This window comes from Panthera onca, chromosome B3 (assembly GCF_046562875.1).
Source record: "Panthera onca isolate mPanOnc1 chromosome B3, mPanOnc1 haplotype 2, whole genome shotgun sequence".
Taxonomy (NCBI): Eukaryota; Metazoa; Chordata; class Mammalia; order Carnivora; family Felidae; genus Panthera; species Panthera onca.
The window spans coordinates 102,564,950-102,578,967 of NC_138344.1; positions in this window are offsets into that span (position 1 = coordinate 102,564,950).

The window sequence follows — 14,018 nt, forward strand, 5'->3', positions numbered from 1 at the left end:
GAGCCGCATCTGCCCAAAGATGAGGAGATTCTAAGTGTGTATATTTGCATGTGTGAGTTTTAGTGAAATAAACAAGAAGAATCCTGTTGTGGAAGAACTTTCTCTGGTTGATGAGCTCCTGACATCTTTTGAACACTTTAGTTTTATTTTATTTTATTTTATTTTATTTTATTTTATTTTATTTTATTTTAATTGAGATATAATTGACATACAACTTTGTATAACTTAAAGGTGTACAATGCACTGATTTGATACATTTACCTATTGCAATATGATTATCTCACCATAGCGTTAGCTAACACATCTCTCATATCACATAATTATCATTTGTTTTTTTGTGGTGAGAACATTTAAGATCTACTCTTAGCAACTTTAAGGTTTATAATACAGTACTGTTGACTATAATCACTATGTTGTGCATTTGATCCAGAACTTACTCATTTTCTAGTTGCAAGTTTATACTGTTTGACCAATACCTCCCCAGTTCCTCTACCCCCTATAATTCCTGGTAACCACCATTCTACTGTTTCTTTTAAAAATTTTTCTGAGAGAGACAGAGACAGCACCAGTGGGGGAGGGGCAGAGAGAGAGGGAGAGAGAAAATCCCAAGCAGGCCCCACACTGCCAGTGCAGAGCCCGACTTGGGGCTCAAACCCACAAAACCACAAGATTATGACCTGAGCCAAAACCAAGAGTTGGACGCTTAACTGACTGAGCCACCCAGGTGCCTATCTACTTCCTGTTTCTATGAGTTTTGCTTTTTTAGATTCCACATATAAGTGAGATCCTACAGTATTTGCCTTTCTCTATCTGACTTCTCTCATTTAACATAATGCCCTCAAGGGCTATCCATGCTGTTGCAAATGGCAGGATTTTTTTCTTTCTCATGAGTGAATAATGGTTGATTGCGTGTGTGTGTGTGTGTGTGTGTGTGTTGTGTGCGTGTCTGTGTGTGTGTACATATCACATCTGCTTTATCCATTCACCCATTGTTGGACACTTAGGTAATTTCCATATGGGCACTTTAAAAATGTATTAAATTCTGGAGTTTAATAGTAAACACTTTAACCTTACTTCTGCTCTTGGGAGACACTAAATATAAAGGTAGGGATTCTAGAAATTAGGGGAGATGGGGAGAGCAGAAGAAATTCTAGAAAGGTCCAAGTAAAATAGAATAACTTATTTAAAACATAGTCACAGCAACTCCAGGTGTTGGAGAGTATATGGGGCCACAGGAACTCTTGTTGTTGGTGAGCCTGTAAAATGGCACATCAACTTTGGAAAATAGTTTGGCAGGATCTTAGAAAGTTGAATGTACACTTATCGTATGACCCTGGGATATTCCTGGGTATTTACCCAAGAGAAGTGAAAATATTTCAGAAGACTTGTGCATGAATAGGCATAGCAGCTTTATTCATAATAGTGAAATGTTGGAAACAACCCCTAATGTTCATCAGTAGGTGAGTGGATTTTTAAACAAAATGTGTTCTATTCATACAATGGGATACTGCGTAGCAATAGAAAGGAACGTACTACCTATATACACACAAAAAAATGGGTGGGTATCGAAGCCTTTCTGTTGATCAGAACTAATACTACATGTGGTATGTTTCATTTAAATAAGACTCTAAAAAAGACAAATCTGATCTTCAGTAGATGTGACAGTGGCTGTCTGGGGCTGGAGGTGTAGATAGAATTGACTGGGAAGTGGCACAAGGGAGCCGATTTGGAAAATTTCCACATCTTGATTCAGATGATTCACGCTGATCAAAACTCACTAAACTGACAGAGTGTGTCTATTTTATTATATGTAAATTGTGCCACAGTGAAATTGATTTTTAAAATGTAGTTACAGGAGTGAACGAACTGATGATAGGTGTGGTTCAGAACCACTTCACGGCATTGCAGACAATTATGGCAAGAAGTGAAAATACTTCAGACTGGTTTTAAGAAGTGCTAACACAAGGCTCATTGCTCTGTCATCTGTGAGTGAGTTGTTAGACACCCAAAATCCCTGTAAGGGGATTCCCACCATTTTTTAGGTGAATCACACACATGCATACACACAGAGCTGCTCAAGGGAGAAGACGAAAGCGAGGAACACCTTATCCTTGCTTCTAGATTTTAGTTCAACATGTTCACTGAGTTAACATCTATTGGTTTTGCCAGGTGCAGAGTGCTCCAGGGAGAATATATGGTTCTCACCTTTTAAGGGCAAACAGTCCAGCAAAGACTCAGGGATCTTAACAAGGACTCAGCGCAGTGAGATTAGTTAACTATAATAACAGCAGTACTAACAGTCACTTATTGAGTGCTTTCCTGTGGCAGGCACTTAGTATGGCAATTAATATATTATCTCATTTAATCCTTACAACATGGGTGAAGCTTGGCACTTGGGTGCTGTTAGCTCCCTATTTTACAGAAGACACAAGAGAGGCTCAGAGATGTTAAGTAACTTACCCAGTATTACACAGTTAATGAACAGTAAATGGCAGAGCTGAAGTCTGCTCATAACCATTATGTTGTAGCCCAATAGTAGAGTATGTGTGGTACTAATATAGGGCATTTATTTGACGTCGAGTATTCAAAAACCATTACAATTTGCCCAGGCTTGATCAGACCGCCCCCCTCCTCAAATTCCAGGCCTGCCAGAGAAAGTCAGGTTTGTTGTCCCCCCCGCCCCCCCAAAAGGTACTATGGTTACCTTTGTCCAGATTCTCTTTAAGATTGTCTTTCTGAACAATAGGCTGGACTCTCTGTAATCCTTTACACTGACATTCTTCCGCCAGGGGAGCCTGCCCAGCCGAATAATGTTCCTGGATTTGTGTCTCTCATGTTGTCACTGATTAGTCCTAACTCTTCCTGGCAAGGCTCCTGCCAGGCTATTTCAGGAAACAAAAATTCATTACATACATCCTTATTGATTTTCCCTCTCCTTTGCTTATTACTGAAATGCTTTTCCCTCCCTCTCTTGAAGCAATAGCATTGCAATTACTGGAAGGTCTGCTCTCCCCAGCAGCCTGCCCCCAGGCCCAGAGGCCCTTGCTGATGCTCCCAGCAGGCAGGCACAGAGGGGCTGGAGCAGCTGCAGCGTGTCCCTACCCTGTCCTCCAGGAGTGAGCTGGCTGATGGCCTCCTTATAAAGTGGCTCCTGGGTGTGTGACTTGGTAGTGTCTCATTATACAGCCCCCAGGACTGTTTCTAGTGATCATCTGAGTATCCTGGTTTCCTTGAGTTCCTTCTCTAGTAATTTTCGGTGTAAATGCTGCAGTGAGTATCTCTGGAAAACCACTCCGCTTTCGGGGAGTCAAAGAAGAGGAACTAACTTGTATTGAGTGAGTTAAAATATTATTGAAAATGTTTTTATTGAGTAGGTGCTAGGTTCTGGGGACTTGTGTGAGCAAGACACAGGATTTTGATCTTACGGATTTTATAGCCTGGTAAAGGATATAAACAACAATAGTAACAGTAGTAATAACAACGTCAAAACACAGAATAATAAAATAATTACAGGTTGCAGTAAAAGCAGTGTCAGAACAGTAGATGGCTGAGATAGAAGAAAAAAATAGCTGGGGATTATTTTAGACACCTTCACATGCAGTATCACCCATCTATCAAAACACCCATGAAGGAGGTGTTCTCCTTGATCTTGGACATCACATTAGGGAGTTTGTTTCAAGAGACAGTGGGAGTGGGATGCAAGGCCACGTCTGTCCGACTCGAAGCCAGGGCTCTTCCCCGGGAGCTGTGTTCTAAGGCACAGGAGCCGTCCTCTCTCCGCCCCCCATGCTACTCTCCACCCCTGAGGAATGTGGTTTAGTTTTTAGGCTACGCTGTTGGCTCTTGGTGCAGTTCTGTTCTCCTGCCTGCAAGCTCCCTGTCTGACAGAAGACAACAGAAACCCAAGTGTTCCAAAGGAATACATGGTGCACTGGGTGTAATTTGCTCCCAGGCGAAGCCCTCGGACTGTTTAGTGATCCAGGCCAGGCCAGCTCTTGGTTTCTAGTGGGTGAGTTCTGCACCAGGACACCTCGTATCTGGAAATGATCTCTCTTTGCTCTCGGACTGTCGTTCTAGACTCCTGGGCACGTGCACTGTAACTTTCACATAGCCTGTTTTCCTCTCTGCCGAGTGACCCATAGTTATTTACATTTCTGCCTGGGGCTCTCCATCATGTCTGTGCCGCCTGTCCTTTTCCTAGCAGTGTGCGTGAGGGCATCCCCCTGGGAGAACACAGTTCGGGTCTCAGGTGCACAGAAGGGCAAAGGGGTTGTGGGAGACTGCCCCTCCAGGCTCAAGCCCCAGGGCACGTATCCTTGTGAGGAGGCCTTGGGAAATGCCCCCAAGACTTGGACAGACCCCACTTGTTAACATGTGTGAGCTTCTGGAGGGCCCTAGGAAATCTCAGGCCAGGGCCAACAGAGGGAGTGCTGTTGGTGGGAGGAGTCTGAAAATGAGCACCAGGACATGGGCTTGTGGCATGTGCACTAGTCCATCGGGAGAAGGTGATGAGCTCCATGCCTGCCTCCTTATCTGTGCTCCATAGCTACAAAAAGCTGACTCCTGTATCTGCTCTCTCCTTCTGTAGAATGTACACGCATACCCACACTGAAGCACTTCACAGCTTACAGTCAGGGGTTCAAAACAAAACAAAAACTTTAATCTCCCATGGCAAAAACAACTCTCATGTCAAGCCCATGGCAGAAAACTGCACTTAGTTCTTTCCAAATGGGCTTGATCACTCTAGTGTTTTTCAGTATTTTCAGGGTTAATCCCAGTCAATTCAGGATAGCTACCTCTGCCCCACCTTTTCCCTTCAGGGGGACCTAAGAGCCCTGGTTTTACATGATGTCACAGATTGAGGGTGTGGTGGAGGGATGGGGGCATGATCTGGTCCTTGACTGTTTTCTACTTGGTGCAAATCCTCTTGTCCAGCTTTTGGTGACTGGCTTATTTCCTGTCAGCATCTTCTGAGATGCTCACCATCTCTCATGTGGTCTTGACCAACAGGTTCTCACAGGTCACTTGATTATTATTAGTATATATATTATACACACACACACACACATATAACACATATTATAGGAATGTATATATTACGCACATATATCCAGATTATTTGACTATTATAACAATAATAATAATTATGACGTTTAAAAAGAGACAGCGTATGCACATATGTGCACAGGGGAAGGGCAAAGGGAGAATCTTAAGTAGGCTCCCTGCCTAGCCTGGAGCCCTACTCCAGGGCTCGATCTCACAACTGTGAGATCATGAGCCGAGCCAATATCAGCTCAGCTTAATGGCTGAGCCACCCAGGTGCCCCTAATTATTATTATTTTGACGCTTTGGAAGAGAAACAGGGACTCATAGATCCATTGCCTGTCTAATCCCTTTTTTTGAAACCCTCTTCCCCCATTTTTTTTCGTGGCTAACTCTTGCACATTCCTTAGGCTTCAGCTGAAATGTTATGTCTCCCCCAGTCTAAATGAACTGGTTCTCCCTCTGAGAACTGTGTATTTCCTTTCATGATGTTTATCAGTCTAAACATAAATATACATGTGTCATTCTCTGTTTAAGGTCTGTCTGATTCCCTACCTCCACCCCATTCCATCATAAACACCACAAAGGTCAGGATTTTTCATCTGTTGTGTTTGCTTCTGAATTCTCAGCACCTTGACAAATGCTTGGTATTTACAAGTCACACACATAAATATAGAAAAAGGAAAAAACTTGAGGCCCTGGACTTACCCAGATTCCATGGCTAATTAGTAGAACTAATTATTAAAGAGCACTTGAATAAATATATCCTCATAAAAAAAAACAAAAAACAAAGCAAAAAGAACAGCATCACTTGAACTCACACCTCTGGTGGCCCATAACAGGGCTCTTTCCAATATGCCATGCAGAGTGAGGTTGCCTTTGACAAGGTGTTAAAAATCCAGTTAATTCCTTTCGGATTCTAAAGCCCTGTTTTTAATTAAGAAATGATAGAGTGTAAGATAGTGAGTGAGTGGTGTGAAAGAGGGTGCCAAATGAAAAGTGACTTTGCCCTGGATTGCTTGGAATTACACTTTTGCCTCACAGCACTCCCAAGAAATCCTTGATGTAGGACCTGCTGTGTTCATGTCAGGGAGCCAAAAGAAACATAAAGGAATGGCAAAGATTCTCTCCACTGACCTTGTGGGGAAACCTTGTTCTGTCTGCACCTGTGCACCAGGGCTCTGAAGTCTCTCTGGACGAGAGCCAAGGTCAGAGGCACATGGGCAGAGCTGATTCCAGAGCAGAGGTCTGCCTGAGTCTCTGACTGTGGAAGTTACAGCCTAGAGGGCATACGAAATACTTGACCCAATGAAATATGGAGGCTGTGGTGGAAGGGGGAAAAAGTGTCATTGGTAAAAGTGTCATCTCTGGCCCATTGTCTGTTTATCATAATGGTGATGGAATGGTTCTTGCCCTGGAGTTTGGTGGAGATGTGCATGGACATCTAGATGGGTTGGAAGGACAGAAAGTACATTTTTTTTCCCTACTAAATGAAGCTCTTTTCCTCTTCCAAGTTGGATTCTGGCTGTGAGTGGATTTGTCACTAGCTTCCTAAAGAGGCAAATTGGAGCAGAGTTGTTATGGTGAGGGAGGTTTGCTTGATGCTAACTTGGGTCACGGAGCTTGTATCTGATCCAATCCATTGCAGGCTATGGAGCCTGAGTGTCCTGGTGCTGAATTTCAGCCTGGAACAAATCAATTAAACAAGACCAAGAGGAGCATGAACTACCAGGGCATTTGAACTTTATGAGGCCATGCAGTTGACCTTCAACCCAACACTCATTTCTTTGGCCCTGCTGATGTTACTGCTGTGCATCCAGCATGGCCTCAATAATGTTGAGAATGGGAGTTCTGATGTTTAATCTGTTGTCACTCTCACTAAACGGCTGTAGGTCTCTCTCAAACTTGAACTGCTGATATTACAGTTAATTCTTTATTAGATATTACACCTAACTCCTAATTATTTAATGTATCAGTAAAGATTAGGTTCTGTTGTAATGAAGACTTGAATATGGTAGCCTAAGTACACAGTGGCCTAAATTCTTTCACTTAAAAGAAGTCTGGAAGAAAGTTCAGGGTTTGTATGGCAGCTCCATGAAGCCATTAAAAAGTCAGGCTCTTCTCTCTTCAGTACATAGTTTTCATCACCAAGGTCTTCTCAGAAGACTGCTGAAGGTCTAGCCATCATGTCTATATCCCAGGCAGTAGGAAGGAGGAAGGAGGCAAGAGACAAAGGTCTCTTTTTCCCAGCAGTGACTGCCAAGTTTAAATCTTACACAGGCCCTCTTGGAAATTCCATACAATATCGCCGATTACATCGCTGATCACATGTCACTGAGTGGGACTTCATCACATGACTATAGCTAACTGCAAAGCAGGCTGGGAAATGCCTTTCCGCTGTGTGTATTGCTGGACCAAATAAAATCAAGGTTCCTTTTACTAAGGAAAAGACAAGAGTGGAAGCAAAAAATAGTTTCTGCCATGTTCGTTTGGATTTCTTGGGGCTCTTTCCCTTTTGTCTTTCTGTTATTAAGACTTTTCAGGGAGAAAAGGAAATAGAACTAAAATTCACACTAATACATTTTGTTTCTTACCATCAGATTTGATTTAAAAAAAATGCTGGAAAAGAGGCCAGAATCCCCATCTCTATCTGCATTACTTTTCCATATGTTTCTGTCTTATATGTTCTGTCTCCATCACAGGTCTGGAGCGTCTAGGTGCCAAGTTTGACAGTGGCAGGTAGACACATAGCTCTACAATTGGAGGGAGAGGTAAGGGCTGAATACACAAATCTGGAGATCTAGGGTCAGAGGAGGGTATAAGCCCTAGGAAACAATGGGTGAATATGAAAAACGAGGAGAAGGAGCCCCCAAAGAAACCAGGACAACCTCAACATATATTCCTCTTGATTCTTTACCTTACACTTTTGCAGTGTCTCTGGCCGTCCATCCTCTTTTGAGAGTTTCTTGACAATCATGGAGGTGGAATGTCTTTAACATGTTTGAACTCTCCAGAAATTGGGCATTCAGCCAGCACAGAGGGTTGGTAAGAACTTCTGGCCAAACTTCAAGAGGTTCTCAGAGAGCACGTTATTTTCCTTGAAATGCCAGCTTCTTCCATGAGCAATTTCATCTCTAATCCCCCAAGCTCACACATCAGATTTACTTGATAGTCTCTTGAAGAATTAAGACAGTCTTGATTTTCAAGTGAGTAGAGCTAATAATTTTATTTTGTTAAAAACCAAGGTTCTAACATGTGTATGGTGACACATTATGAAAGCTTTTCTTAGCACTCCTGCCCTGAAATCCTCTCCTCCACTCCACTGAATTTATTATGATCTTACATGAATGAAGATGACTGGTGGCAGAGCAGCTTTTAAAATAATCTGCAGTGTCTCCCAATTCTGTGCTCCAAGTCTTCCTGCCCTAGAGCACCAACTTATAATTTGTGTGCCCCAATGTCTGTTTCCCACTGGGCTGTAAATTCTTGGAAAAGAAGAATGGGTCTTATTTAAATTTGACAACCTCAGCATCTTGCACAGTGCCTGGCATTTATCTGGTCCTCATTAAATATTTTTGAATGGATGGATGAATAAACAATAAAGAGCTTCCAATCACACTGCTCTTGTAGAAACTAAAAACACTTCTATTAACATGTCAGGCCAAGATTGGCTGGCATGGACTGTGTTAATGTGACATTATGTTCTATTGGTTTGACTTCTTACACACTCATGTTGTGAAGAATGCCAGGTGTGGGTCATGAAACTTGGTCACAGAAAAAGAGAATCGGGGGGAGAAGAAGAGGGAGGAGGAGGAAGAGGAGAAAAAGATGGAGGAGGAGAAGAAAGAGAGGAGGAGGAGGAGAAGGAAAAGCGTATGGTTTTCTAAATTCTGTACGTGTGGAAACATAGGGATGCACTTCATCTCTTGTATCTTACAACAAGGTTCATAGCGTTACCAAAAAGGAAAAACCTCAAGGAGTGAACCTAACAACTGAGTGGTTTGAAGAGAAAAGGGTACATGAAATGCTCGTCTTTCTTGGAGGAGAAATGAGAATCCTTTTGTCAATGGTTAACAAATGTGAACTTGAAGGTGGTAAGAGGCAGCGCGTTGCTGAACTTGACTCACTCCACAACCTCTGGCCAACCTTATCCTGTCTCTTGTGTTCACCTCCTCTGAAACTCTCTCCTTGGATCTTTGTTAAAGGATTTCCAAGTATGGGGCGCCTGGGTGGCTCAGTCGGTTAAGTGGCTGACGTCGCTCAGGTCATGATCTTGCGGTCCGTGAGTTCGAGCCCTGCGTCGGGGTCTGTGCTGACAGCTCAGAGCCTGGAGCCTGCTTCGGATTCTATGTCTCCCTCTCTCTGACCCTCCCCTGTTCATGCTCTGTCTCTCCCTGTCTCAAAAATAAATAAAACGTTAAAAAAATTAAAATTAAATAAATAAATAAATAAATAAATAAATAAATGATTGCCAAGTAGACTAGCCTTGTCAGCACTGAGCCTCATCTTCAGATATCATCTGGGCCATCTGTGCTGCTTTAGCAATACTCAGGTCCTTTTCTCTGCAATCCTTTCATGACCTGCCCTTTGGTGGGGGCCATTATTACAGGTTCTTGCTTCAGACATTAGTGGCATACGCTTCAGGTCTTAATCCTTAAGGAGATAAAAAGTTGTGTCTTGTAAGGACTGAGGACAGAGGGTGTGATTGAGAGCTTTACTGCTGCCTCTGACTCCCTGAGGATCTTCCACAGCAGCGAGTTTGCTGACCTGACAGGATTCACAATTAGGGAAGCAATGCCCAGGCCTCCTTCCCATCTTTGACTTGGCCATTTGATTACAGGAGCCTGGTGAGCTCTGTGGAGTCTGAGAGTGAAGAAAGATGCAGATCCTTCTGACCAGAAATGGGTTGTACCTGCAGTTAGTCAGTGCACTATGCCTTGTGACAGTATTTGTCATGGTAGTTTGGGGACTTGAGGCATCAGCATAACCAGGCATGATTATTTTTTTAAATGATTTTTTAAAATGTGTGTTTATTTTTGAGAGAGAGAGAGAGAGAGTGATCACAAGCGGGGAGGGGCAGAGAGAGAGGGAGACACAGAATCTGAAGCAGGTTCCAGGCTCTGAGCTGTCAGCAGAGAGCACAATGTGAGGCTCAAACCCATGAACTGTGAGATCATGACCTGAGCCCAAGTCCCATACCTAACTGACTGAGCCACCCAGGCTCCCTAAATAACCAGGCATAATTATTAAAGATTATGTTTCCTGGGCTTACTTCAAACCTAATCAGAACCTCTGGAGAATTTTCATAAAGGAGAGGCTTGGGGTCAGCAATCTGTTTACTAAAGGGGCTACAATTCTTGTCTTGAAACTGTTTCAGTAGTAAATACAGTCTGACTTAGAGTCTGTGTAACTGAATAAGAGCCTAAACTGAAAACAAGCAAATGTCCAGCAGTAAGTAGGTGAATGGATAAACAAATTGTGGTATATCTTCACAATGGACAATGATTCAACAATAAGAAGGAATAAACTAGTGATATAGGCAGCTATAAGGATAAATTTCACAGACACTGTGCTGAGCAGAAAGAAGCCAGAAACAAGAGAATACACACTGCTTATTGTATTCATAAAAGAACCCTAGAAAAGACAATCTAGCGCATAGTAACAGGAGAAGGATCAGGTCTTGCTGATCTGGGAGGTGGGGTAGGGATTGACTGGGAGAGAGAGAGAGAGTAATTTGGGGAGTGATGAAAATGTTTGTTTAGAACTCCTTGTGGTTGTGGGCATATAAAATTGTTAAAATTTATCAAAACTTGCACTTAAGATGAGTGCATTTTATTGTATATAAATGACATCTCAACACAATTGATTTTTACAAAGAGCCATGGTTTCTTATTTTTTTAAGTTTATTTATTTTGAGAGAGAGCTCAAGAGAGAACATGAGGGGGAGGGGCAGAGAGAGAGGGAGACAGAATCCCAAGCAGGTTCCACACTGTCAACATGTAGGCCACTGAGCAGCTCGAACTCATGAACTGTGAGATCATGACCTGAGCTGAAATCAAGAATTGGATGCTTGACTGAGCCACCCAGGTGCTCCCATAGAGCAGCGGTTTCTAAAGATTCACACTTTATGGAAGAATGATGAAATAAATTGCAGTTGTTCATATATCAATGTACATTACTGTTTTTATAAAATTTGGTGTGGCTTTTGGTGCTCATGGGGATTATTGGGTGTAGGTTCTCTCTGAACACTTCTTGATAGCCCTACTGATCCTGGGCAATGAAGCCCAGGGTTCTGTACTTGAACACGTCCCCAGGTGATTCTTATCTGCAGTTGAGCCCCTCTGCTAATGGTACCCAGTGCCCTGAAGATTTTTGAGCTGTCTTTGAATGACAGCTGACTTGCTGATGTTGGCCAGACTCAATGAGCTTGGGGCCTGAGAAAACTGTTATTACTTTGTCAAGTTCATAAACTTCAGTATTACTTACAAGGCCTCACTGACATAGTTGCAATATATCTTTGACTAATTTGCATGCAGTAATCTTATCTTGTTAACCAAGGGGGGTTGATTGCTTTGTTTGCGCATCTGATAGATTTCAGATTGCTTGAACAACCAAGTGTCATCCCAGACAGCCAGTATTGTAGGAACTGGTGGTCTCTGTGGCTCATAATCTCTTCCAGCACCATCCTAGATTTTCTCTTTGGGAGGACAAAGTTGCTCGTACCTTAATGACATCACCTAACACTTAGTGACCACTTCCTGAATGCCAGGCTGAACACCTAGCAGTCATCATCTCATTTAATCCTTACACTATCCAAATGAAGAGGAATCTGTGATTCAGAGAGATTGGGGGACTTGCCAGAATGTTCACATCTGCTTTAGCATCAGAGCTAGCCTTCAACCCATGTCCAGCGCTAAAGGTGTGGCCCTCAGCCATGCTTTCACATTAGAATCATTTGAGGAGCTTGTAAAACTCCTAATGCCTAGGCTCTCCCCCAGAACAGTTAAATCAGAATCTCTGGGGGTGTGGCCCAGTATTTTTTAAAAGCTCCCTGATGATTCTAATGTGCAACAAAGGCTAGGAACCATGCTCCAATTTCTGGGCCCTAGGCCACGATGTTGTAATAAAAGATGGTGAGCACAGCACACCATGTTCACCTGGAACTGATTGACTGACGTATTTCTTTTCGGGTCCTCCATGCTAATTATGACCCTACTCCCTCTCTCCTGTGATTTAGCATCGTTTTGCAGGTATCGACTTTCAGGGAGACCAGTTGTTCCTGATTTGAATGGGTATATTCAAAGGATCTTTCCTTCCCTCCTTCCTCTAACATTTACCCAATACCTGCCATGCATTAGGCGCTGGTTTTACAAAGTGAACAAGCCCACCTGTGCTTCCAGGGATATTGCCCTGGAAGGGGAAAGGAAGCTCAGGGAGATCAAGGACACACGGAGGAATCAGCCAAGTCTCCCTGGAGGAGATGCCAGCTGAGCGAACTGGTGGTTAGAGATTAGTCAGGCGAGGGGAGAGAAGCATTGTAGGCTGGGGGACTACGTGAGCAAAGACACAGGGCGAGCGATGGCAGAAACATGGGGTAGACTCTCTGCACTTCCAGGTGTAGGAACCACACAGGAGGCAAAAAATGAAGAGTCATAAGCCAGAAGAGGAAGGTGAATGACCTTCAAAGCATGGGGAACTTGTACTTTGTTCTGTAGGAGCCAGTAGGTCACCAAAGTGTTTCAAACAGGAAAGTGATGTGGTCAAGAGTCGATGTTTAAGGTAGTGTTGGAGGAAGAGAAACCCAGGGAGCAAATGTGGAGGAAAGAAAAGGCAGCAAATATACCTTATAGCATTCTACTCTATCTTCCGTTGGAATGGAAATATCCCAATGAGTATAGCTGAGGGAATAGGGCTCTTAACCTGACCAGCGTATTGAACAGATCGATAAAGACTGACTTGATTGTAGCTGGTAATGACAAGCTCCATTCCTTCTTGGCCAAGCAATCTTCTTATAATTGGAGAAAGAAAATGTTTGTCAGCCTAGGGATGGGTTTTCATACATGGCTCTAGGGATCCATGAACCCACTGAAATTGTGTGCAAAATTCTGTGCATTTTCCTGGGAGAGGGTCTGTAGCTTTCATCATATTTTCAAATGCATTCAGGACCCACAGACCGAGCAGTTGAAGATTAAAATACAAAAGTTTAGCTAAAGATGATGTATTCTTTTGGCTGACCTGGAGAAAAGCCTTGGGAGAAAGGCCCAAATGGATTCTCACAAGTGTTTTTAAAGGTGAAATTTGAGGTACCAGACTCCTTGCATTGCCTATAGTAAGTATACGCATAAGCTCATACATACTTATCTCTGATGCAAAGCATTTGAAGGACATTTTTCTAGGCAAGGTGTATAAGCCTGATTCTTGACTCTACAGCTGTAGCACTGAAAGACAAGCTGACTCTAACAAAGGGATGAACGTTGCCCAGAGGGGATTCCTGTTAGGAGCAGCAGCTGTTGAGATGATTGGTGCTGCAGGTGCCAGAGCCAAGGTCTGAGAGTGCTGCTGGCTCTGAGGCCCAGATGGCCTGCTGAGAAGGGGCCCGGGTACCCACCTTGCTGAGGCTTTTGTTGTAACTGTGTATCCATACAAGCAAATGTGTGCTCCCCACCTTGCCTTGATTCATGTTGACAGAGTTACTTGGTAAAGCAGGTGGGTAAGAGTGACTCTCCCAGCAGGAAAAGTCTGCCTCTGCTGCTTCATGACCAGCTCTCCTGTGATAATGAGCTTCACCCCGCGCCACCTCTAAAGCTGCTGTCCCCTTTGGAAGCAGCCACATTAAAGAGGTTAATGTTTTCACAGTAAGTGCTGTAGAGGTGGGAGAGGGTGTCCTGTGTGTGTGTGTGTGTGTGTGTGTGTGTGTGTGTGTGTACCACCAGAGTCTGTCAAGGAGTTATGAATAGGTGATGTTACCCACTAAT